Below are 27,354 nucleotides of genomic sequence, written 5' to 3'. Positions count from 1 at the left end.
CATAACTAGAGGGTTAGAGGGTACTATCCGCCTTTATAAAATAGTTTCTTTTTTAGCTGTTCAGTTACCTCTGATTCATCTTAATTATTAGTCTCCATTTGTGCTATAGTCCTATTACTTTGAATATTTCTCCTTATCACTGAAACTCTATACATATACAAACACATAGATATAATCTTTCTACCCCTTTAATTTTTGAAAATGTAGCCCCACCCCCAAATTCTTTAAAGAATACATCTCCTGATTCTAAGCATTTATTATTATTCATCACAATGCATTTTTTGAATGTATGTACATTGCTTTATACAATCTTCCCTGGTGGCTCAGACGGTAAAGCGTCTGCCTACAATGCAGGAGGCCTGGGTTCAATCCCTGGGTCAGGAAGATCTCCTGGAGAAGGAAATGGCAACCCACTCCAGTATTCTTGCCTGGAAAATCCCATGGACGGAGGAACCTGGTTAGGCTACATTCCATGAGGTTGCAAAGAGTCGGACAGGACTGAGCGACTTCACTCACTTCGCTCACATTGCTTTACATGTTCTGCCTGAGACTTCAGTGATTTTAGTGTGCATGCAGTCTGAGTTGCCATCATATTTTAAATCCTTTTTAAAGGCAGGAACTCATTTACTTCCACTTTTGCCACAGTCAATTCTCTTCACTTCTTGTTCTCAGAAGTGTGCCTGTTCTGGGTGACTCATTTTGAGGTTGGCTGAGGCTTCTTTGGAGAAGGAACTGGCAACCCACTCCAGTGTTCTTGCCTGGAGAATCACAGGGACTGGGGAGCCTGGTGGGCTGCCGTCTATGGGGTCGCACAGAGTTGGACACGACTGAAGCGACTTAGCAGCAGCAGCAGCAGCAGCAGAGGCTTCTCAGCACAGGTGGCTGTGACCTGCGCACTAAGTGCGGGAGGCTACAACCAGAGCCCTGAGCATGCAGGCACAGCCGAGAGGAGCTACCCCACGTCTGAGATCAGGGGCAGGGGCCGAGAATGCCAGGCTGCGACAGCGCAGGAACAGCAGAGAGGAACTACCCAAGTCCGAGGTCAGGGGCAGCAGCCAGGAGGTGCTACCCCATGTCTGAGGTCAGGGGCGGCGGCCGGGAGGAGCAACCCCACGTCCAAGGAGCAGTGGCTGCGCAGGTGCAGGAAGGCCTAGAGGGGCCATCCCACGTTGAGGGTCAGGAAGGGTGGCCATGAGGAGATACCCCTCATCCAAGGTGAGGAGCAGTGGCTGCACTTTGCTGGAGCAGCCGTGAAGAGATACCCCACGTCCAAGGTAAGAGAAACCCAAGTAAGATGGTAGATGTTGCAAGAGGGCATCAGAGGGCAGACATGCTGAAACCATACTCACAGAAAACTAGTCAATCTAATCACACTAGGACCACAGACTTATCTAACTCAATGAAACTAAGCCATGCCCACAGGGCACCCCAAGATGGGCGGCTCATGGTGGAGAGGTCTGACAGAACGTGATCCACTGGAGAAGGGAATGGCAAACCATTTTGGTGTTCTTGCCTTGAGAACCCCATGAACAGTATGAAAAGGCAAAATGATAGGATACTGAAAGAGGAACTCCCCAGGTCAGTAGGTGCCCAATATGCTACTGGAGATCAGTGGAGAAATAACTCCAGAAAGAATGAAGGGATGGAGCCAAAGCAAAAACAATACCCAGCTATGGATGTGACTAGAGATATAAGCAAGGTCCAGTGCTGTAAAGAGCAATACTGCATAGGAACCTGAAATGTCAGATCCATGAATCAAGGCAAATTGTAAGTGGTCAAACAGGAGATGGCAAGAGTGAACGTCGACATTCTAGGAATCCGTGAACTAAAATGGACTGGAATGGGTGAATTTAACTCAGATGACCATTATATCTACTACTGTGGGCAGGAATCCCTCAGAAGAAATGGAGTAGCCATCATGGTCAACAAAAGAGTCTGAAATTCAGTACTTGGATGCAATCTCAAAAACAACAGAATGATCTCTGTTCATTTCCAAGGCAAACCATTCAATATCATGGTAATCCAAGTCTATGCCCCAAGCAGTACCACTGAAGAAGCTGAAGTTGAATAGTTCTATGAAGACCTACAAGACCTTTTAGAACTAACATCCAAAAAAGATGTCTTTTTCATTCTAGGGGACTGGAATGCAAAAGGAGGAAGTCAATAAACACCTGGAGTAACAGGCAAATTTGGCCTTGGAATGAGGAATGAAGCAGGGCAAAGACTAATAGAATTCTAGCAAGAGAAACGCACTGGTCATAGCAAACACCCCCTTCCAATAACACAAGAGAAGACTCTACACATGGACATCACCAGATGGTCAACAGCGAAATCAGATGGTTTATATTCTTTGCAGCCAAAGATGGAGAAGCTCTATACAGTCAACAAAAACAAGACCAGGAGCTGACTGTGGCTCAGATCATGAACTCCTTATTACTGAATTCAGACTCAAATTGAAGAAAGTAGGGAAAACCACTAGACCATTCAGGTTAGGCCTAAATCAAATCCCTTATGATTATACAGTGGAAGTGAGAAATAGATTAAAGGGCCTAGATCTGATAGATAGAGTGCCTGATGAACTATGGAATGAGGTTCATGATACTGTACAGGAGACAGGGATCAAGACCATCCCCATGGAAAAGAAATGCAAAAAAGCAAAATGGCTCTCTGGGGAGGCCTTACAAATAGCTGTGAAAAGAAGAGAAGTGAAAAGCAAAGGAGAAAAGGAAAGAAATAAGCATCTGAATGCAGAGTTCCAAAGAATAGCAAGAAGAGATAAGAAAGCCTTCTTCAGCGATCAATGCAAAGAAATAGAGGAAAACAACAGAATGGGAAAGACTAGAGATCTCTTCAAGAAAATTAGAGATACCAAGGGAACAATTCATGCAAAGATGGTCTCGATAAAGGACAGAAAACAGTATGGACATAACAGAAGCAGAAGATACTAAGAGGTGGCAAGAATACACAGAAGAACTGTACAAAAAAGATCTTCATGACCCAGATAATCATTATGGTGTGATCACTCATCTAGAGCCAGACATCCTGGAATGTGAAGTCAAGTGGGCCTTAGGAAGCATCACTACAAACAAAGCTAGTGGAGGTGATGGAATTCCAGTTGAGCTGATTCAAATCCTGAAAGATGATGCTGTGAAAGTGCTACACTCAATATGCCAGCAAATTTGGAAAACTCAGCAGTGGCCACAGGACTGGAAAAGTTCAGATTTCATTCCAATCCCAAAGAAAGGCAATGCCAAAGAATGATCAAACTAGCACACTCATCTCACATGCTAGTAAAGTAATGCTCAAAATTCTCCAAGCCAAGCTTCAGCAGTAAGTGAACCGTGAACTCCCTGATGTTCAAGCCAGTTTTAGAAAAGGTAGAGAAACCAGAGATCAAATTGCCAACATCCGCTGGATCATGGAAAAAGCAAGAGAGTTCCAGAAAAACATCTATTTCTGCCTTATTGACTATGCCAAAGCCTTTGACTGTGTGAATTACAATAAACTGTGGAAAATTCTTTGAAAGTTGGGAATACCAGACCGCCTGACCTGCCTCTTGAGAAATCTGTATGCAGGTCAGGAAGCAACAGTTAGAACTGGACATGGAACAACAGACTGGTTCCAAATAGAAAAAGGAGTATGTCAAGGCTGTATATTGTCACCCAGCTTGTTTAACTTCTATGCAGAGTACATCATGAGAAACGCTGGACTAGAAGAAACACAAGCTGGAATCAAGATTGCTGGGAGAAATATCAATAACCTCAGATATGCAGATGACACCACCCTTATGGCAGAAAGTGAAGAGGAACTAAAAAGCCTCTTGATGAAAGTGAAAGAGGAGAGTGGAAAAGTTGGCTTAAATCTCAACATACAGAAAACGAAGATCATGGCATCCAGTCCCATCACTTCATGGGAAATAGATGGGGAAACAGTGTCAGACTTTATTTTTGGGGGCTCCAAAATCACTGCAGATGGTGACTACAGCCATGAAATTAAAAGACGCTTACTCCTTGGAAGAAAAGTTATGACCAACCCAGATAGCATATTCAAAAGCAGAGACCTTTCTTTGCCAACTAAGGTCTGTGTAGTCAAGTCTATGGATGGAGAAGCCTGGTAGGCTATGATCCATGGAGTCTCAAAGAGTCGGACATGACTGAGTGTATCTAGTCTAGTTTATGGTTTTCCCTGTGGTCATGTATGGATGTGAGAGTTGGACTGTGAAGAAGGCTGAGCGCTGAAGAATTGATGTGTTTGAACTGTGGTGTTGGAGAAGACTCTTGAGAGTTCCTTGGACTGCAAGGAGATCCAACCAGTCCATTCTAAAGGTGATCAGCCCTGGGATTTCTTTGGAAGGAATGATGCTAAAGCTGAAATTCCAGTACTTTGGCCACCTCATGTGAAGAGTTGACTCATTGGAAAAGACCCTGATGCTGGGAGGGATTGGGGGCAGGAGGAAAAGGGAACACCGAGGATGAGATGGCTGGATGGCATTACTGACTCGATGGACATGAGTCTGAGTGAACTCCAGGCGCGGGTGATGGACAGGGAGGCCTGGCATGCTGCGATTCATGGGGTCGCAAAGAGTCGGACACGACTGAGCGACTGAACTGAACTGAACCGAGGCTTCTCAGGTGATACAATAGTAAAGAATCTGCCTGCCAATGCAAGAGTCACAGGAGATTCAGGTTCAGTTCCTGGGTCTGAAAGAGCCCCTGGAGAAGGGGATGACTACCCACTCCAGCATTCTTGCCAGGAAAATTCCACGGACAGAGGAGCCCAGTGGGCTACAGTCTATGGGATCACAAAGAATGGGATACAACTGAGCATGCAGGCCAAGGCCTGAAAAATCAAAAAGCAATTGTATTTTCAGCATTATAAATGTATAATTTGTAAACATTTATATACTATCATATTTATTAGAAACTATTGTAAAAGATTTGGAGAGAGAAGAGATTGTAAAACTCATATCTATGTTTTCCTTATTGTATTTGATGATTTTATATAGTTTTATAATGACACTGTAATGAGGATTAGCTATACTGGGAGATTTATTATTCATGATTAACCTTTCAAATATTATTTTAAAATCACTAGGATTTGGTAGATTGTGAAGCTTTCAGAACTTCACCAGTTTCAGATGATACAGGATTTCTCAATAATGTTTTATAACTTAAAAATACAATCAGCCTGTGGTTAAACTGTGTAACTCTGAGAAGTAGAATGGATCTTTCCAGTATCTACCTGGAAATTACTGAAAATTTTCTAATAATATTTTCTAAAAATGTGTTCAGCTATTCCTGCATTATGATTTATGACTAAAGATTATATTATAGGCAATTTTGAGGATATTTTGAGCCCATGATAATTTCATTTCGCAGACTAGTGCTTAAGAAAAAATACACAGTTAAGTAAACTGTATCAATCTGATGGGAAAAAATATTTTTTCCAACATGAGATCATCTCTTTTTAAGAGGCGCTCAGCTTTCTTATTAAATTTTTAGACAAATAATGATGTTAATGCAAATATTTAAGAGCTCTCTAATCATTTGGCAAGAAGAGATTCCCACATGGAAACAAGCCATTGAAAATAGGCCATGCCTTCAGTTAACACTGTGTCATTTTCCCAAGCGCTCTTAATAAATATTATTTGTTGATAATGGTTTATGAAGTCAACAATATGGGTAGTTTTAAAAATACTGGAGATTCTTATTCGATGATTACGGAATGCTGCCTGCATCATTGTGAAGAACTGGCCATTAGTTCTGTGATTCCTCAATGCGTCATTCCCCTTCTTGACCTCAGTTTCTTTTTAACATTGTTGGCCTTGTTAGCATACTTAACCTTGAGTTTCAGGGACAATGAATAATACTGGAAGTGTATAACCAAGAGGTGAGAAGGGCCACTGTGTAAATGAAAGAATGTATGGTTTGTATATTATAGTACAAGTCAGACCAAGGCAAAGCAGTGGATTTAACAGAAGGCAGATTTCAGTTGGAGAGAGGAAAGGACCTTACAATAGTTCAAGATAATGAAGACCAAATTGCTTCTCCAAGCACATTCTCCCCTTACTGGTATGTTTCAGGAAGAACTGTACTCTCGAGGATGGTATGAAAAGAAATCTTGAATTAGTAGGGAGTTTGCACCACTGGATGATTCCTAATGTCCCTTCTACAGAAGCACTTATAAATCTAGGAAAAGCTAGGCACAACAATGTACTTTATTGCTAAAAATATCTCCCAATAAACTTATTCAGTTCAGTTCAGTTCAGTTGCTCAGTCGTGTCCGACTCTTTGCCACCCCATGAATTGCAGCACGCCAGGCCTCCCTGCCCATCACCAACTCCCAGAGTTCACTCAGAGTCGCGTCCATCGAGTCAGTGATGCCATCCAGCCATCTCATCCTCTGTCATCCCCTTCTCCTCCTGCCCCCAATCCCTCCCAGCATCAGGGTCTTTTCCAATGAGTCAACTCTTCGCATGAGGTGGCCAAAGTACTGGAGTTTCAGCTTTAGCATCATTCCTTCCAAAGAAATCCCAGGGCTGGTATGTCTTTTCAGATTTTACCTTTAATCTTAAATTCATAAAATTGGCATAATCTTGGTATTTTTCTTTCATGCATAAAGTTAAAAGTATCCAAGTGTAACATTAGCCCCTTGAACTTGAGAAACAAATTAAAAGTTTTGGCTTTTGAGTCAGGAAGACCAAATTCTTAATTCCTATTCAGATTTCCAAAGTATTTAACTTCTGAGCTTTGGTTTCCTCATCAGGAAAGTGGGAATAAAATGGCTAATAATTGTATCCTGAAGGACATCACATGTTATGCTAGCAAAGATAAGACATTTTGGAGATACAGACACTTCTCTAAGACTTGCCATGATATACAGACTGGAAAGTCTTGAGTTTTCCATGTGATTAAAATTTCTGCTGATGTAAAACACAACATAAAGACACCAAGAAAAATAACATACCTTATAGATGGTCTTCCAATCTGCTTAAGAGCATTGCTAAAACCAAAATCTTCATCTTATCAATGTGGGCATTAGGTTAGGCACATAGTATGTGAGTATTCACAGCATGCCCATATTGTTTTTTCCTCTCACATATTTTTTTTCATGGTATTGTTTACTCTTATCTGTTATTGGTTTCTAAGCAAAAAAAAAAAAAAAAGGGAGTTTCCAAGAGGATAAATTAGCTTTTTTAAAGAAAACATGTCACTCAAGACATTCAAATAAATCTCCAGCATCTGAGAAACTCCTTAAGAATTGTGCTTTTATCCTTGACTTTGGGAATCAAATATCATCAGAGATGCTGTAGAAATTGTGCTCTAGTAACAAACAAATCTAAAATCTACTAGATTTGAAATATGGCCCAGATTCTTTTAGGGCCAGGAATAAACATACAACTTGGGCCTGTGGAAAGCCAGGTTTGTGCCAATTTTGACATCTGGATCTCCTTAGGTAGTTACACTGGGTTTCTGTCGCCTTTGGCGCTAGGCCCAATGCTAAAGCCATCCTTAGACACAGGAGCCACTTTAGAGTCAACCTTTGGAAACCAACTAAGGAAGGTCATTTCCTCAGGTGGAAAATATGAAGAAAATTTCAGAGGTGTGATTATCCATGCTTGACCCTTAAAAACAAATAGAATTATTTATATAGAAAGCCACTAGATATATTTATAAAATGTATCTTATGTGTTTTGAACAAGTTACACTTGGTCACTTGATATACTGACAGTAATAAGAGACACAGAATTTAGGGTCAAGTCAAAATTGACAATTGTTGAAGCCTAAAACCCATCATCTTATTAATCTATGCTATAATTACTGGTTTATCTTCTTTCCTTGCACCATGTTATCAAGTCCTCCTGTGGAGAGAAAATATCTTATTCCCTGAATCTGTCAAATATTCGAGATTTACAAGACACTTTGAGAATGTGCTAATATAACAAAAATAGCAATAAAAAATGAAAATTGGTAGGTAGCTGATACCCTTTAATGGTTCCACAAAAATAATTATAAGCAACTTTTAATTTTAAGCACAACTTTAATTATATTTCCTCATATAGAGCATACTGATAGTTTTATACTGATTTATTGGCTTATCAGTATTTATTATTGAATTTAACAAATAGCCAGGAAACCTGAATCTAAAGATAACTATTGCACAACCAAAAGGACCCCGGATTTGGAGACAAGAATCTGAGATCTGATCCCAATTTCCCTACCAAATCGGTGGATGACAATGGAAACTGATTTCAGCTCTCTGAGCCTCAGTTTCCATATTTGTAAACCAGAGAAAATCATTCTTTCCTTGTTAATCACATACAGTCACTGTGAGAATTGGATCATATAGTGGATGAGAAATCATGCTGAATGCCCCAACAAATCATTATCTCTATTTAGCCCTAGACTAGGAATCATTCTTTGCAATTAAAGCAAACCATTTTTTTCACAGTAGCTAGAATCATGTCATAGTATTTTTGAGAATGTTGACTTCAGCTATTAGAAAATAGCTACATTTATAGCATTGACTAATTGAAATAACACACACACACAAAATGTGTTAATGAAATTTTTCCATTTTCTCTCACCCCTAGGAGAAGTAAAATATTAGAAACTGTCATTGTCCTCACATCTCCACAACAAACATACTGTTTGAACTGAAACAGTGCTTTTTAAACAGCAAAAATACAAATGATCTCTTTTTTTTTTAATTTTAGTTTTTTATTTTTTAAATTTTAAAATCTTTAATTCTTACATGCATTCCCAAACATGAACCCCCCTCCCACCTCCCTCCCCATAACATCTTTCTGGGTCATCCCCATGCACCAGCCCCAAGCATGCTGCATCCTGCGTCAGACATAGACTGGCGATTCAATTCACATGATAGTATACATGTTAGAATGTCATTCTCCCAAATCATCCCACCCTCTCCCTCTCCCTCTGAGTCCAAAAGTCCATTATACACATCTGTGTCTCTTTCCCTGTCTTGCATACAGGGTCGTCATTGCCATCTTCCTAAATTCCATATATATGTGTTAGTATACTGTATTGGTGTTTTTCTTTCTGGCTTACTTCACTCTGTATAATCGGCTCCAGTTTCATCCATCTCATCAGAACTGATTCAAATGAATTCTTTTTTACGGCTGAGTAATACTCCATTGTGTATATGTACCACAGCTTTCTTATCCATTCATCTGCTGATGGACATCTAGGTTGTTTCCATGTCCTGGCTATTATAAACAGTGCTGCGATGAACATTGGGGTACATGTGTCTCTTTCAATTCTGGTTTCCTCGGTGTGTATGCCCAGCAGTGGGATTTCTGGGTCATAAGGTAGTTCTATTTGCAATTTTTTAAGGAATCTCCACACTGTTCTCCATAGTGGCTGTACTAGTTTGCATTCCCACCAACAGTGTAGGAGGGTTCCCTTTTCTCCACACCCTCTCCAGCATTTGTTGCTTGCAGATTTTTGGATCGCAGCCATTCTGACTGGTGTGAAGTGGTACCTCATTGTGGTTTTGATTTGCATTTCTCTAATAATGAGTGATGTTGAGCATCTTTTCATGTGTTTGTTAGCCATCCGTATGTCTTCTTTGGAGAAATGTCTATTTAGTTCTTTGGCCCATTTTTTGATTGGGTCAACCACTTGTAAAAGAATGAAACTAGATCACTTTCTAACACCGCACACAAAAATAAACTCAAAATGGATTAAAGATCTAAATGTAAGATCAGAAACTGTAAAACTCCTAGAGGAGAACATAGGCAAAACACTCTCAGACATAAATCACAGCAGGATCCTCTATGATCCACCTCCCAGAATTCTGGAAATAAAAGCAAAAATAAACAAATGGGATCTAATTAAAATTAAAAGCTTCTGCACAACAAAGGAAAATATAAGCAAGGTGAAAAGACAGCCTTCTGAATGGGAGAAAATCATAGCAAATGAAGCAACTGACAAACAACTAATCTCAAAAATATACAAGCAACTTATGCAGCTCAATTCCAGAAATGATCTCTTAAATAAACTACTATTATGATCAATAATGGCTATGAAAATCTTTGACTGAAAAGCTAAGCAAGAACTTTACAATGGACAGATAAAACTGATAATATGTATGTAAATCCAATGAACAATCTAAATATTCCAAAAAGAGACATAATAGATGACATATGATTCCTGGTGCATTATCATGAAAAATAAACACCACTTTTATAGCTTCCTTGCAAAAATTCAATCCTGAGTCTGGTCAAATTGGGATAACAGATCATGTTAAACAACACCACAGAAATGCAGTCAGCAAAATCCAGTACATAGGAAATTCTTTAATAAATAAATAGCAATAGAATGAGAGGAAACTATTCATTCGAAATATCTTGTGTTCATGGTTCAGTCATGTCTCACTCTATGTGACTCCATGAACTGTAGCCCACCAGTCTCCTCTGTCCATGGAATTTTCTGGGCAAGAATACTGGAGTGAGTTGCCATTTCATGAAACAAATGCAATACTGGAAATGTATTTTGGTTCTGATCTGAACAAACAAAACGGAAAAAAAATATATATATATATACATGTGTGTGTATATATATATATATATATGAAAATAAGGGAAATTTGTACACTTATATTTAGTTATGCTAAGCATTATTTTAACTATTTTATATTTGATAATGCTCTATCTTATATAAAAGAGTTCTTATATTTTAAGGATACAGATTGCAATATTTATGGATGAAACAACAGGATGCTTGGAGCTTTCTTCAATATATTCCAATAACAACAGCAGAAGAGTGAGAATCTTACCCCATGCAGCAAGTAGAACTAGAATCAATGAAGTAATATACACAAGAATACATATATATATATAATGCCGTCAATAATATAATTAGAGAGAATATACATAGGGTTGAATTTTAAATTATTGGATGTGTTCCTAAATATAGAGTAACACAAGAAACTAGAAATCTCTTATAATGACACTAAGTAACAAATTCATTTTCCAAAGATGAGAGACTACATCAGTTCAGGTCAGTTCAGTACCTCAGTAGTGTCCAACTCTTTGCGACCCCATGAATTGCAGCAAGCCAGGCTTCACTGCCCATTACCAGCTGCTGGAGTTTACCCAAAACCATATCCATTGAGTCAGTGATGCATTCCAACAATCTCACCCTCTGTTGCCCCTTTCTCCTCCTGCCCTCAGTCATTCCTAGCATCAGGGTCTTTTCAAATGAGTCAGCTCTTTGCATCAGGTGGCCAAAGTATTGGAGTTTCAGCTTCAACATCAGTCCTTCCAATGAACACCCGGGACTGATCTCCTTTAGGATGGACTGGTTGGATCTCCTTGCAGTCCAAGGGACTCTGAAGAGTCTTCTCCAACACCACACTTCAAAAGCATCAATTCTTCAGCGCGCAGCTTTCTTCACAGTCCAACTCTCACATACATACATGACCACAGGAAAAACCTTAGCCTTGACTAGATGGACCTTTGTTGCAAAGTAATGTCTGCTGTTTAATATGCTATCTAGGTTGGTCATAACTTTCCTTCCAAGGAGTAAGCGTCTTTTAATTTCATGGCTGCAATCACCATCTGCAGTGATTTTGGAGCCCAAAACATAAAGTCAGCCACTGTTTCCCCATTTATTTGCCATGAAGTGATGGGACTGGATGCCATAATCTTAGTTTTCTGAATGTTGAGCTTTAAGCCAACTTTTTTACTCTCCTCTTTCACTTTCATCAAGAGGCTCTTTAGTTCTTCTTCACTTTCTGTCATAAGGGTGGTATCATCTTCATATCTGAGGTTATTGATATTTCTCCCAGCAATCTTGATTCTATCTGTGCTTCTTCCAGTCAAGCATTTCTCATGATGTACTCTGCATATAAGTTAAATAAGCAGGGTGACAATATACAGCCTTGACGTACTCCTTTGCCTATTTGGAACCAGTCTGCTGTCCCATGTCCAGTTCTTTTTTTTTTTTTCCATGTCCAGTTCTAACTCTTGCTTCCTGACCTGCATACAGATTTCTCAAGAGGCAGGTCGGGTGGTCTGGTATTCCCATCTCTTTCAGAATTTTCCACAGTTTATTGTGATCCACACAGTCAAAGGCTTTGGCATAGTCAATAAAGCAGAAATAGATGTTTTTCTGGAAATCTCTTGCTTTTTCCATGATCCAGCAGATGTTGGCAATTTGATCTCTGGTTCCTCTGCCTTTTCTAAAACCAGCTTGAACATCTGGAACTTCACGGTTCACGTATTGCTGAAGCCTGGCTTGGAGAATTTTGTGCACTACTTTACTAGCATGTGAGACGAGTGCAATTGTGTGCTAGTTTGAGCATTCTTTTGCATTTCCTTTCTTTGGGATTGGAATGAAAGCTGACCTTTTCCAGTCCTGTGGCCACTGCTGAGTTTTCCAAATTTGCTGGTGTATTGAATGCAGCACTTTCACAGCATCATCTTTTAGGATCTGAAATAGCTCAACTGGAATTCCATCACCTCCACTAGCTTTGTTTGTAGTGATGCTTCCTAAGGCCCACTTGACTTCACATTCCAGGATGTCTGGCTCTAGGTGAGGGATCACACCATTGTGATTATCTGGGTCGTGAAGATCTTTTTTGTACAGTTCCACTGTGTATTCTTGCCATCTCTTCTTAATATCTTCTGCTTCTGTTAGGTCCATACCATTTCTGTCCTTTATTGAGTCCATCTTTTGCATGAAATGTTCCCTTGGTATCTCTAATTTTCTTGAAGAGATCTCTAGTCTTTCCCATTCTATTGTTTTCCTCTATCTCTGCATTGATTGCTGAGGAAGGCTTTCTTATCTCTCATTGTTATTCTTAGAACTCTGCATTCAAATGGGTATATCTTTCTCTTTCTTCTTTGCTGTTCACTTCTCTTCTTTTCACAGCTATTTGTAAGGCCTCCTCAGACAGCCATTTTGCTTTTTTGCATTTCTTCTTCTTGGGATGGTCTTAATCCCTGTCTCCTCTACAATGTCATGAATCTCCGTCTATAGTTAATCAGGCACTCTCTCTATCAGATTTAGTCCCTTAAATCTATTTCTCACTACCATTGTATAGTCATAAGGGATTTGATTTAGGTCATACTTGAATGATCTAGTGGTTGTCCCCACTTTCTTCAATTTAAGTCTGAACTTGGCAATAAGGAGTTCATGATCTGAGCCATAGTCGGCTCCTGGTATTGTTTTTGCTGACTGTATAGAGCTTCTCCATCTTTGGCTGCAAAGAATATAATTAATCTGATTTCAGTGTTGACCATCTAGTGATGTCCATGTGTAAAGTCTTCTCTTGTATTGTTGGAAGGGGGTGTTTGCTACAACCAGTGCATTTCTCTTGCTAGAATTCTATTAGTCTTTGCCCTGCTTCATTTCGTATTCCAAGACCAAATTTGCCTGTTAATCCAGGTGTTTCTTGACTTCCTACTTTTGCATTCCAGTCCCCTATAATGAAAAGGACATCTTTTTGGGGTGTTAGTTCTAGAAGGTCTTGTAGGTCTTCATAGAACCATTCAACTTCAGCTTCTTCAGCCTTACTGGTCGGGGCATAGGCTTGGATTACCATGATATTGAAAGGTTTGCCTTTGAAACGAACAGAGATCATTCTGTTGTTTTTGAGATTGCATCCAAGTACTGCATTTCGGACTCTTTTGTTGACCATGATGGCTACTCCATTTCTTCTGAGGGATTCCTGCCCGTAGTAGTAGATATAATGGTCATCTGAGTTAAATTCACCCATTCCAGTCCATTTTAGTTCTCGGATTCCTAGAATGTCAACGTTCACTCTTGCCATCTCTTGTTTGACCACTTCCAGTTTGCCTTGATTCACGGACCTGACATTCCAGGTTCCTATGCAATATTGCTCTTTACAGCATCGAACCTTGCTTCTATCACCAGTCCCATCCACAACTGGGGGTTGTTTTTGATTCATTCTTTCTAGAGTAATTTCTCCACTGATCTCCAGTAGCATATTGGGCACCTACTGACCTGGCAGGAGTGGCGGCTGCCATGGTTCAGGAGTGGCCGAAAGGAGCTACCCCACGTCCAAGGTCAGGGGCGATGGTGAAGAGGAGCTACCCCATGTCCAAGGTAAAGAGCAGTGGCTACACTTTGCTGGAGCAGCCGTGAAGAGATACCTCACGTCCAAGGTAAGAGAAACCCAAGTAAAATGGTAGGCACTGAGAGAGGGCATCAGAGGGCAGATGTACTGAAACCACAATCACAGACAACTAGCCAATCTGATCACACAGACCACAGCCTTGTCTAACTCAATGAACCTAATCCATGCCATGTGGGGCTACCCAGGACGGACGGTCATAAAGGTCTGACAGAATGTGGTCCACTGGAGAAGGGAATGGCAAACCGCTTTAGTATTCTTGCCTTGAGAACCCCATGAACAGTATGAAAAGGCATAAAGATAGGACACTGAAAGATGAACTCCACAGGCTGGTAGGAGAGAGTACATAGTTCTTGGAATAAAACTCCACACCTGTTAGAATGGCTATCAACAAAAAGATAAGAGATAACAAATGCTGGTGAGGATGTGGGCAAAAGGGAACCCTTGTGCACTGTTGGTGGAGATGTAAACTGGTTCAGTCATTATGGAAACTAATATGGAGATGCCTCAAAATATTAAAAATAGAGCTAGCATTAAAAATAGATCCAACAATTCCACTTCTGGGTATATATCTGAAGGAAATGAAATTACTGTTCCGAAAACATATCTGCACCCCCATGTTCACTGCAGCATTATCTACAATATTCAAAACCTAGAAAAAATCTAAGTACCCACATATGGATAAAAGGATAAAGAAAATGCACCATACATATATATATATATATATATATATATACACACATATATGTATGGATACATACACACACAATGGAATATTCTTCAGCCATTAAAAAAGACACAAAGGAAAATCTGCCAATTGTAATAACATGGATGGACCTTGAGAGTATTATGCTAAGAGAAATAAGTCAAAGAAAGGCAAATTATATATCTTCTCACTAACATGTGGAATCTAAAGAAAACTCATAAAAACAGATTTGAATGTAATCATATGAATTTTTAATATGTACTAATTTACATATTAATAATTGCTGTATTAATTTTTATACTTAAAAAGCTCAATCTATTTCCAATGGAAAAACATTTCAGAACTGAAATTATAGAGTTTTAAATGTCAAGGTGGTCAAGATCACAAATGCCAGATTTGGCTGACTGTCAAAAATTGTTCCTCTCTGTTAGAACTCTGCAGGTACTTGTGAGTGCATTGTTATTGCTACTAGAAAGTTTGGGGAATTAAAATAATTATTCTTAAAAAAAAAAAGCTAATGTAGAGTTTCTACATTTTAGAACACTGAAAAGGAAAAAAAATATCTCCACAAGCTATCCATTCCTCATGTTAAGTGTTGCTGCTTAACTAACAGCAGTGAAGAGTGCTCTTAAATCTTCTACAGTAAAGTAGTCCTTTCCATGTTCTGGGAAACAATAAAAGTAATGATTTTCTTAACTGCTTTAAACACACACACACACATACACACACAGCTAATGAATGGCTATTTTAAAGTCAAAACATAAACACCAAATGCTAGGACTATTCAATTTCTCAGGTGTATCTTGCAATCCATCTGTACCATATGTTAGAATCACTTAATATACCTTAGAAGTCAGACTAAATCCTTTGGGAACCATAGTTACTTTTTTCCTGGAACTTTCTGTTTATCAGAATATCACAATCAAAGAAAGAAATTTGTCCTCTATAGAACAGGTGATAATAGTCACCATAAGAAGTCATTCTGTAACATTCCACTCTTTGTCTTTGAGAATATTTCGATTTTCTTACATATCAGAAAGTAAAGTGTTCCTTTGGATTCTCATTTTCACCAGGCTCAAAAGACTTCAAGTAAATCTGTGACTTAAGTATAATTTATGAGCATAAAGACCACTCAGTTCTCAGAAACTTGTCTTAGGTTATCAGTCTTCTCAGTGCCAAATAGTCGTCAAAATGTATACAACCCAATATATTTCTCTACTTCAATGGAGTTACTTAATAACCCCATTTATTTCTTTTCTGCATTTCTTGCAAATCTGTCTTCTATTTCTACTAGAACAAGTTTTGCAGGTTTAAAGTCTAAAAGCTAAAATTCAAAAAAATAAAGAAAACCAAAAGCCATCTATTTTCATTATTCTGCAATAAAACTAACTGGATTAAATGCACATGACAAGAAAGTGTTACAGTAAAATTCCAAACTATAGTGTCAGGGGCATAAATTCTGAGTATACTTTGCAACCTTTATTCTTTTATTTATGTAATTACCTGAAAATATAAAATCTAGTACATTAATGCTGAACATTTTTTTTTTTTTTTGGTAGAGTCCAGCCAGTCACTAAGCAAAATGGTTAAATTCGTTAAAGATACACATCATGAGAAGGGAGAAAAGCTAATGCAGAGTTTGAAGACCAGTAAGCAAGCCCTCCATTATTACCACAGTATCTGGTGTGATCACAGGCATGACATTCGGAGACCTAGGTGGGCTTCTTTCTGAGCACAATATTTAAAACACAAAGCTTGATCTGAGTCAGCTAAGCTGACAAATAGCTTACAGAGGGTACATCTTTCAGTTTCTCAATGTTCAGTTACTGCAATGGAAGAAAAGTGCTGCTTCTATGAACTATAACTGATATTAGTTGTATGTGTCTGTATTTCGTCTTCACTGGGGGGAAAAGCCTGTCAGAATATAAGAATTCATGAAGAGGAAATGTTTGCTGTATGATTTCTTGGTAGCCTATTATACTTTCAGAATGTTATGAAGCAGACAAAAACGAGTCATTATCCAGAGATCACAGAGTAACAAAGGGGAACAAACCTTTCAGAAGTGCTAATATTTCAGAGGTTGTTTGTTACATGTAAATTGAGAATTATCCTCCAATTAAAAAAAAAAGTAATCTGAGTTTCACTTTCTTAAACCTTAGTATACTGTTAACTATAATAAGGGGGACTAGGGTAGAAGACTTATCTGTTAGAAAAAAAAAAAAAGTAAATAAAAATGCCCTACATCTGAATCAGAGGAAAATAAGTTTACTTTTAACCTCTTCCCAGAAATGGATATTAAATTTGGGCAACCCTGTGTAGTGTTTCAGCCAGTATAGATTAATACTAGAAAAAGTAACAAAGCCTTGCTCTCTTCATATATGCAGAGAACATTTCCTTTGAAGAAGTGTAGATACACTGCACGTACCAAACTCAGAGACTTAAGGGATTAGAAGTGGCCTTAGAATTTATCTAGTCTCATCCCCTGCTTCAATTAACTATTGGCTTCATAGGTGGGACAATGGAGGCCCAGAGAGCATCCTGGACTAAGCCAAAGTCTTAAAGCTAGTGTGAAGGTGGTGTGTCCCCAGAGTTTCCTCTTTTAATGAGTACAACACACTGTTGCTGATATCTTGGTATTAAACTTGAAAATATTTTTTAAACTTCACTGTAAACTCAGTACATTCTTTCAAAATGTTCATATAACTTCCCACAGGTGCCCTTTTCTTATCTTTGGAACAGCACAAGAAACTTTAGATGCTGGAGAACACAGACACTATATCCACCAGCAGACAGTAAGGCAGAATTGTGTTCCTTCCTCCATATTATGAAAGTTATGTTCTTTCTACATTTATACAACATAGGTATAAATCCTGAACAGCTGAAATAATCACAATGAAGCTTTGCTGATTTTCTAAAATTGTGAGATGTCCCCCCAGTTCCACTCCAGTATTCTTGCCTGGAGAATCCCATGGACAGAGGAGCCTGGCAGGCTACAGTCCATGGGGTCACAAAGAGGCAGACATGACTGAGAAACTCACACACACATAGCATAATCATTTTCAGTGATAAGGAACAACATTGCTCCTAATCAAAATTTACAAAATGAAGGTAGAATTCACACCAAAGGAACATGTTTTGTAGACCTGGGATATATGGAATTTATTTTTTAAAGGGCAGTGACCTCATTGAAAATAAAACTGAACTAGACTTAATGTGTTTATGTAAAAATAGCAGATACATATTCAGGCTTAATCTATTGATGCTGAGATATACTGAGAACCTGGAGAAGATTATAGAAAAAAAAAAAAAACATATATTGGGGCTACAAGAGAATTACAAGAGGTAGGGTTATTTGACCTGAAAAGGAATAAAATATGATTCTACATGGGCCTCAGCAACTACATGGAGGTCTTCATTATTGAGAGATCATACCTTTTTAAAGCTCTAAAGAAGATCAAAAACAAATAAAAGAGATTAGATTTGTTAATAGAATTGTTTAATGAGACCACGAAAAGACTAGAATTTTTGCTATATTAGTCCACATCCTCCAAGGAGCAAATATGACAAAATTAGATGTTCAAGACATTTATTGGGAAAAACACATATGAAAGATAAGGAGAAGCCCAAGCAGGAGTAGGTACGGTAAACTTGCAGGGCATGATGCAGGTCTGAGAGGTGGAAAAAGACAGAGGGAAGCAAGCAGAACTGAATAGGAAAAGCACAGTTCTGAGAAAGTGTGGGCCAGGCTAAGAGTCCCAGAAAAAGGACTGCCTTCATAGGAGGGCTTCATTTCCTAGAGAGCCTGATGCTAGTACTCCCCCATGCTTAGTCACTGGCTGGGAGAAGCCCAGGAAGAATGCGTCTTTAATCTGAACATTTAGGTAGATCAGAAGTTGTGACCACTGGAAAATGTCTACCAACTATGTTCCTAGTAGCAGCTTCTCCTGAGGGAAGAGCCAGTTCACCTGCATTGTCTCCACAGGGACTTAACAGATTACAGTCATCAGTAAAGTTATAATTATTTTAAATTTAAAATGCCAGGGATTGAGGAAGTGAAAACAATAACCATTGGTTAACCCTTTCATCACATTCACTTTTGTTTTCAACATTTGGCAATATGTTTAAACAAAAAGATATCAAATTAAACTGAATTATTCAATCTCAGTCTTATGTTTCATAAATTAAAAACATTTGGTTCATTTTTTGTTAAGTAAGCATTTCACAAGAGCTGGTAGATTGAATTAAAATAAATTTTAATTCTTTTTTGAAGGTAGATCACAGCATATTGCCTTTTATTCTTCTAGACTGATTTAAAGCAAATTGCTTTATGTGCTACAGCAATTTTAAATGTATTTAAAGTGTTTTTTTTTTTAAATTAGAATTATATGCAATAGTCTAACAGTTTAAGTTTAAAGGAGGCAATTAGCTGGTTACAACTGAAACTACCATCCCCTATTTAAAATAATGAGGTCTGACAGTTATGGAATCTGAATTATTCATTGATAACTAGCTTTTCCTCATCTGCAAACCATGGCTAACATTAATAACAGAGGTGTAAGTGTGATAACCAAAGAGTCTGACATTAAGAACACACATGAAAAGTGCTAAATTCTTATTTAATTAAAAAGGATCACGATAGCAATATTTTTCCTGAGAGAAAATCATTAGGCAAAATGTGTTTCCTCATATGCTTTATCTTTCCCTTTTCTGATGTAGATTTTGCATAGGGAAATAATTGTTTTTGATTGCATACAACAAAATAATTTCCTACCTATGCACTGTCAGTAAAATATAAGGAAACATAAACATTTCTAATTGTTAAACATTGAAGACAATCATTTTAGAATTCTAGTTCTCTTGTAATCCCAAGAATCAAGTAAATTATATATTCCAACTTCCTAATTGAAAGAAAAAAGTAGACCGTAATAAATTACGTGTAAAAAGGCAAATAACTCAATTGATGATCATTTAATCGAAGTGAATACTGTGATTACCATGAACCAATTTACTTATTGGCAGTGTAGTAAAAAACTCATGGAATAAATCAAGTTGTTGTTCCCCATAATTTTGCAACAAAGAAAGAAAACTTGCAAGAGGTCACTAAGCATAAATCCTTATTGTCCTTTACAGTCAAAGTGCTCTAACTAGAGGAACGACTACCCTTGTATGAATGTATGCCTGCGCAAAACTAAAAGGCATACAAACTGTTCCTTTGTACACTGAAAACAAGGTTTGCAAAAAAAATGTAAACAAGCAAAACTATGAAACCTATCCCCTAGTTTGTTACCCTGGTGGCCCTATGTACCTCTCAACATTGGGACAAAATGAGAAATTCAATTTCTAATTTCCCCATGCTCATACTTAGGTTGTCTATAACCTACAATAATCAGAGTGACTATATGATCCACTAAACTGAGGATAGCACTGGTTTATGTCTGTTGTTTCACTGTAATTATTAAAAACATATATATAGTGACCCTGTTTATCTCCAAATTATCCTGATTTGGCCATCCTATTAATAATAGTAATAATCATCCCACTTATTGAGGACTTCCTATAAGGCAGGCCCTGAGCTTGGGGCATGTATTACTGTTATCTCCAACTGACATTTTAAGAAAATTGAACTTCGGTCAAGTAACTTGCCCAAAGTCACCCATTTAGGTTGAGTGTCATGATTTAGACTTTTGCCACCCTGCATAAAAATTAATGCTCTTATTCATTACAGTAGATTCCTGTTGCTCTTCAATTCATGAAAATTCATGCCATATTACAGAAAACTATAAAATGACAGACACACATACATCTTATATTGGAAAAGACTCTGATGCTGGGAAAGACAGAAGGCAAATAAGGGGGTGGCAGAGGATGAGATGCTTAGATAGCATCTACCATGAATTTGGACATGAATTTGAGCAAACTCCAGGAGACAGTGAAGAACAGGGAAGCCTGGCGTGCTGCAGTCCGTGGGCTTGCAAACAGTCGGACACAACTTGTTGACTGAACATCAACAAAATACATCTCATGTGTGCCCTGACATCAGAAAGCCAAAGAGTTTTATAAAGCATGAGTGGCAAAATAATTTCAGGCTGAGAAATTTACACAAAGAAAAATATACATCCATACAGATGAAGTAAGATAGCACAGCCAGCTAATAGTGCCAGAAAATTCCATATGTTTCAAGTTTTCTCCCTGGTATTCCTCAGCAGCACAACCTAGAGAAAGAAGAAGTGACTCTTGTTGAGACTGGAGTGTCCCAGGAGTCCAAGTAAAGGATATCCCAAAACGGGCTTTCGGTTATGTCTCCGTTACTGGATTTACAACTCAGTGCCTATGCATTTGTAACACAGTGGTCTTTTAGTAAGACTTTCAAAAGGAGGATTTGAAAAATGGCTTTTTTTATTAGTGCAGATATATATGCCATAACCTGATTTTTTTTCCAGTACAGATGTCAGTGACAGTATACCTATCATGCTCTGCAGATTGTGTCATTGGTCAAGAAAGGAGAGAAACCCCAATATAATGATTAATAATCAATGTGTCTGGCCTTTAAGCCCACCCAGAGGAGAAATGAAACACTGATACAGAATCTCTCCCCGAAGGAAGAAAAACACTGAGGGTGGAAAAAGAGGGCAGGATGAGCTACCCTTAGAGGAATATAAATAGTGGAGCTGTCGAGTGTTGGGTTCTGCTTGGTTTGGTCTAAAATGTTGTAAGTGAATGATACATGAAGTTTACATCATAGTTTCTTTTTGTAATAAAACCATTAATATAAAATAAAGCAAGTAAAATATAAGAATATCATTTTAGCGGGCTTTTTTTTTTTTTTTTTTGACAGCTGCCCTGATGTGTCCCTTTTTCTCCCAGCTGAGCAGCACAGCTTGATAACAGATAAAGGACGATTTGACCATTGTGTCTATTACTAATGATATCTGGGCAGGGAATTATTGCAGTTTATTCCCAGACTAGAGTCTAGTGAGACTATCTCTTTAAAAACACTAATCTGTATGCTCGCTGTTGCCCAGCTCCTTAATTTTTAACTCTTTTCTCCTCTCTTTCCCTCTCTGTTTTCTCCTGCTGACTACATTTGTCCCCTAAAAGAAAATGTGGCAGAGGTATTTGAAACTCCAATATACAACTGCACTGATTATTTTATGCTAATGAATGAACTATCTAGCAATATAATATTTCACTTTTTGTGCCCTCCTGGTGGGAGCATAAGATAAATTCTGGAGTATCTTTAATTAACTAAAGGAAGCAGAAAGAAATCTCTGTGGATTAATAATATTTATGGCCCTAAAATGAATAAAATAACAGATGAGGGTGGGAGGGGGCAACTAAATGGTAGACAAATCTTAGAGTTAATTAAAACAAAACTCATGCTTATTTTGGCCTTTTTATCTGCATATGGTTCTCATGGCAGGGAACAATAAATAGAGAATTTTAAATGTTCTCATTCTTCCTCCAAGCCTAGTTAGTCTAAATATACCACCCTCCTACATGCCTCTTGCTCCCAAACTCCACCGCCATCCCACACACATATTCTATACATAACTACTCAGTCGTAGCCCTCACACCTTCTCACAAAACTCCAGACTTTGTTCACATTGATGGTGGCAAAGCTCCCCAGGCAGGGGCCCTCCCTCAATATCTGCTTGATTTGTAGATTGAAATGAATCACTCAAAATAAATGAAGCTGCGTGCATACTAACAGCCTAACTGCTTTGTTTCCAAGCATGGAGAGAGGCTATCATTGAAGATTCTTTAGAAAGAACAAAACTAATTCATAGAATTTGTTTGGCTCTAGTTATTTTCCCAAAAGTTATAGTGAGAACCACGCTATTATCAACAAAACTGGTTATCAGAAAAAAGAAAAAACTTTAAAAGATTGAACAGAATGCATGGATGACAACGGTCAAGTAATCCGAGGCTGATAAAAGAAGAAATAGGGAATGGGTCAAAGACACACAGATTGGATTGGCCTTGATATCTGGTCTGCAGTAGACACTCTAGTCTTGAAGACAAATGAACAGCATCTTCTTATTTTAACGATATAGGAAAGAAAAAGAAACAGACAAGTTTGGGATAAGACTTGTATCTCTTAATGGGATTGTAAATTAATTTCTATTTCATTCTCAATATTTTTGTATTTTAAAAATTTTATAGCAAGATAAATTACTGTCACAATGACTACTACTGCTAGCAGTATAAACACAGTAAAAGGATATATCAATATACAACATTGTTACCTAAGTAACAGGTTCAAGAAATATCTAAGCCCAGTGCCTAAAGAGAAACCTGGAGCCCCTTACTTGGAAATTAAAACAATGCCTTCTTTAAAAAGGAGTTTTGACATCTTCATAGTCTGCCATAATAGTTTTTCCTATAGACTAGTTAAAATGCCACAATAATTGATATCCCTTCAGCGAAAAGCTAAATACATCTAGATCGTTTTCTAGGCTCAATATTAGAGGCAGGTCACTCTGACATCATCTTCAAATAACTATGATTCTTCTTGAGCCAAATCTCATATTTTCCACATTAGTTCTAGCTTCTACTGTACAGGGTGGAGTGTCAGTGAACCCATAGTTAAGCAGCTAGCACTTCTTGCTGCCAGGTTACACCAAAGACAAGTGGAAGTTTCAGGCTTAAATAATTGGTTCTCAAGTTTATAATAAGCATAGTTAGTATTAGTTGCTCAGTTGTGTCCCACTATTTGCAACCTCATGGACTGTAGCATGCCTCTGCCCAATGGAACTCTCCAGGCAAGAATACTGGAGTGGGTTGCCATTCCCTTCTCCAGGGATCTTCTCGACCCAGGTCTCTTGCATTGCAGGCAGATTTCTTTATCATCTGAGCCACCAGGGAAGCCTGCTAATAAGCATGTCTTTCTTCATTTTACCAGGGGCCTATGATCTCCACTGGGGAAAGCTGGGGCTGCCAAGTAAGGCTGTGCAAGTTGTGTACACAAGTACTGAGGCAAGGAGGAATATGCGGAACTGGAGTCCATCGGATCCCCCTCACCCCAACAACCTTTGTGCCCTGGCTTGAGACTACATCATTTGGAAGAAAGGTCTTTTAGCATTTCAACCACCTAGAATGAGTGCCATTTTGTAATTTATCCTCAGAGGGAAGCTTTTATAAATTCACAAAAAGGTGCTACATGTGCTAGCAGTGACCACGAGGGAAGCTCAGTTTACCAGCCTCTTAGCTGTTCAGTTGCAAACATCCGCCAAGATTTTGAATCTTTGAACTCACTGATGCAACTTCCCTGACCTATGTCCCATGCCCTTTGGGCTCTATTTGGAGATAAAATCTGAAAAATAATTTGCACTAAATATTAATTGTTAATATCATAATGTGTTTGTCTTTCTAGAAAGCACTTGCACATTTTAACTGATGGCTCTGACTTGTTTCTAGAGTCACAGGAAACTATGGCAGGAAGTCTACCTACTTAAGGGCAGAGCTGGTCCCTCCAGCTCTTCTTTGTACTTCAACGATATACTTTATACATTCTTTAAATTTGATCCAGGGTCTATGCACTCAAAAAATGTGGAGGTTGTACAAAATCATTGGCTCAAGATATAAAAAAAATGAAGAGGTCAATATCCGACTATATAGAAAGAGACTTTAAAAATATTTCAACTCAAATCCTGAACACTTATAACCTGTGTTACTTTAGTCATGTCACCTCACTTACTTGAACAGTATAGGATTATTTTGAAGGATAAATTAGACATTTAAGGCAAAATAGCAGAAAAACAGCATGCACACAAATACAGTGTATAAAATTGGAAGCTGAAAAATTCATAGCTTTATGGATTTGGTACTACATATACTGCTAGCATACAAATAAGCCAAAGATGAGTTCATCAGATTGGGTAATTTTAATAGAAAAATGTAATCAATAACACAAGGGTAGTGACTTTTTAAATTAGTCTTTGAATTTATTCATAATACTACTGTGTTTGATGAAACAAACTGTGCTTACATAAAAATTAAAGACTATGGGCATAGATGTGTTTGAAACATCACCAACCATACCAGACTTACCATGGCAAAATATTTCTTTAACATTAGAATTCCTTCTTGGCATCTCCCCTCATGGGACTTGTTCTTTCACTGGAATTACTCATTTTAATTGAGAATTATAAAACCACATAGGGGGTATCATCATGCTGAGATGAAAATGACTGAAGTTTTTATAGACTTCTTTTGTGTGGTAGCGTGATGATGGCAAGCTCTAGCTTAATTTAAAAGATAAAATAGTTCTATTTCTTAAATATAGAAAACAGATGAAATAATGTTTGCTTTTCACAGCCCAGGTCTAAATAATTATATTCCTAATTTTCATCTTCCACTAAAACATTCACAGAATCTTTCATCAATAAAGTGTACCATTTCTTAACATTATTGTCACTGATTTTTACACTGTTTCTATTAACTTCAGGAAAACACACTCCCACTCATACTTCCTATGGGTGTCTTAATATCCTAAAATTTTCCATGATTCCATAGTCAACCCTGCCCTATAAACAAAACATAAAGTCAGTGAAATGTGTAAAGGAAAAGGTTAGTGGTATAACAAGATCAGTTTGTAACAAAATATTTAAACTCAGACTGGGAATTCCCTGGTGGCTCAGATGGTAAAGCATCTGCCTACAATGAGGGAGACCCAGGTTCAATCCCTGGGTTGGGAAGATCCCCTGGAGAAGGCAATGGCAACCCGCTCCAGTACTTTTGCCTGGAAAATCACATGGACGGAGGAGCCTGGTAAGCTACAGTCCATGAGACTGCAAAGAGTCGGACATGACTGAGTGACTTCACTTTCATTCTATACAAAATAAAACATTAACAACTATATCTTAAAATTAATCCTGCACACAGCATGACTTTGCCCAAAATGAGACAGCAAAAGGAGCATTTTTTTAAAAATTACTAAGTATCAATACTAAGATTCTAGAATTGCATTTTTAAAATGTCTAACTGTAACATTAGAAAGAGCTATGGAAATGATGTGATTCATATGTTTTCCTCTTAAAGATAAGGAATCTGAGCTCCAAGGGTCTAAGTATTTTGCTCCAGGTCAAAAAAAAGATTAGAGTCTGAGCCAGAGGAGCCTGGTTTCCTGATTCCTATTTACAGAACACTGTGAAGCTATTGGATCCGGATTCTACTGGAGGAAGGCAAATGGAAGGACATGTTGATGGAAGCTGAAGTTAGAGAAGGACAAGGAAGAAGCCTTCAGGAAAGTAAGAAGGAGCAAGTGCATCTGCACAGAAATCCATCTTCCCCAATTTCCTCACATGGACCTCTCTCAGTCTCCTTGCATTTGTTTTTCTAGTCTTTGTTCCTTTTTTAAATAAAATGCCTTCTTACGACTTTGGAAGAAGTCCCATTCACATTAATTTCTCATTTGTCAAATGGTCCATCTTCTTTAAAATCATTTCCAAAATGTTAGCTTTCATTGGAAACCTACTATCATAATAAAAATAACTGACATTTATTGAACAGTCGACCTGTGCTCCCAAGTGAAGAACAAAGATTGATGGCCACCTATAACTGTCACAACTCCTCCTGTCTCACAAGGCTGCGTATGTACCATGACTATATTCCACTTGGAATGCTTACCGTTCTACAAAGGGTGGAGGCTGCAGTTAGAGTCTGAGTTGAAGTCCTATCAAGACTCTGCATCTAATAGCCATGCTTCATTAAGCAATTTACTCTTTGCTTTAATTTCCTCATTTATGAAATGGGCTAATAGTATCTCATTGATTAAAGGAATTGATACTTATAAAGCATTTAGAACTTTTCTTTGTAAGCCTCCGGTAAGTTTAAATATTATTATTAGTTTATCTCTAGTTATTTAACTAAATTCTGCTTCTAGACAGGAAGCTCATTGAAAGCAAGGACCATGCGTGATTCACGTTGAGTGCTTTTCTCAAAATAGATCTTAATTTGAATGCAGTGCCTGTGATAGAGATACACGCTCAACATATTGCCCCTTCCTGGGCACACAGCTTAATTATAGTCCCCAGCCCTTTGTACCAAGGTGAGGCCATGAATCGGATCTCACTAATGAACTAGGAGCTGCAGTGACTTGTCTCTTCTAGGATGACTAAGTTAAGAATGGCTGTGCCTTAGCCATTCTTTCTGTCTTCCTGATTGGGGGTTGGATGTTGAATTTCATGCTTTGGAGATGGTGGAACAACTATCAGTCAGGCTCTCTAAATAACTACGTGGAGCAAGCTACCATCTCTAACCTGCACTGAACCATAACGTGAGAAAGGAGAAAAAAGTCTTTGACTTGTTAAGTACACTGAGATTCTGCAATTGCTTGTTAAAGAAATTAGCCTGCCCTGGTGAGTAAAGTCCCTGTCAGTGAGACATCTCTGAAGAACACGGAACACAACAGGAAACAACCACACTGAGAAATGGGTTAGTTGCTTTCAGTTTCCCTAGCAGCACTTCTCTCTGAAAACTTTCCTCCCAGAGTCACAAGAATAAATTATTTAAACCCTTTAATA

General features: G+C 38.2%; 1 long non-coding RNA gene across 2 annotated transcripts in view; it reads left to right on the top strand.

Annotated features, from left to right (window-relative positions):
* The window catches only part of LOC138432789 (uncharacterized), a 92,696-nt gene that overhangs the window by 2,166 nt on the left and 63,176 nt on the right, over positions 1 to 27,354 (top strand). The window contains exons 2-3 of one of the 2 annotated variants that reach the window (XR_011253983.1): positions 13,948 to 14,155; positions 23,733 to 26,219. The exons of the other annotated variant lie outside the window; for it this stretch is intronic. This is a non-coding gene — a long non-coding RNA (uncharacterized lncRNA). Of the gene's footprint in view, positions 1 to 13,947; positions 14,156 to 23,732; positions 26,220 to 27,354 lie in introns of those variants that run through there. 2 annotated transcript variants of the gene reach the window in all.

The sequence above is a fragment of the Ovis canadensis genome, chromosome 2 (assembly GCF_042477335.2).
Source record: "Ovis canadensis isolate MfBH-ARS-UI-01 breed Bighorn chromosome 2, ARS-UI_OviCan_v2, whole genome shotgun sequence".
In the NCBI taxonomy this organism is placed as follows: domain Eukaryota; kingdom Metazoa; phylum Chordata; class Mammalia; order Artiodactyla; family Bovidae; genus Ovis; species Ovis canadensis.
Note: the sequence above shows the minus strand (reverse complement) of the source record. Positions and strands in the feature narration are given on the sequence as shown.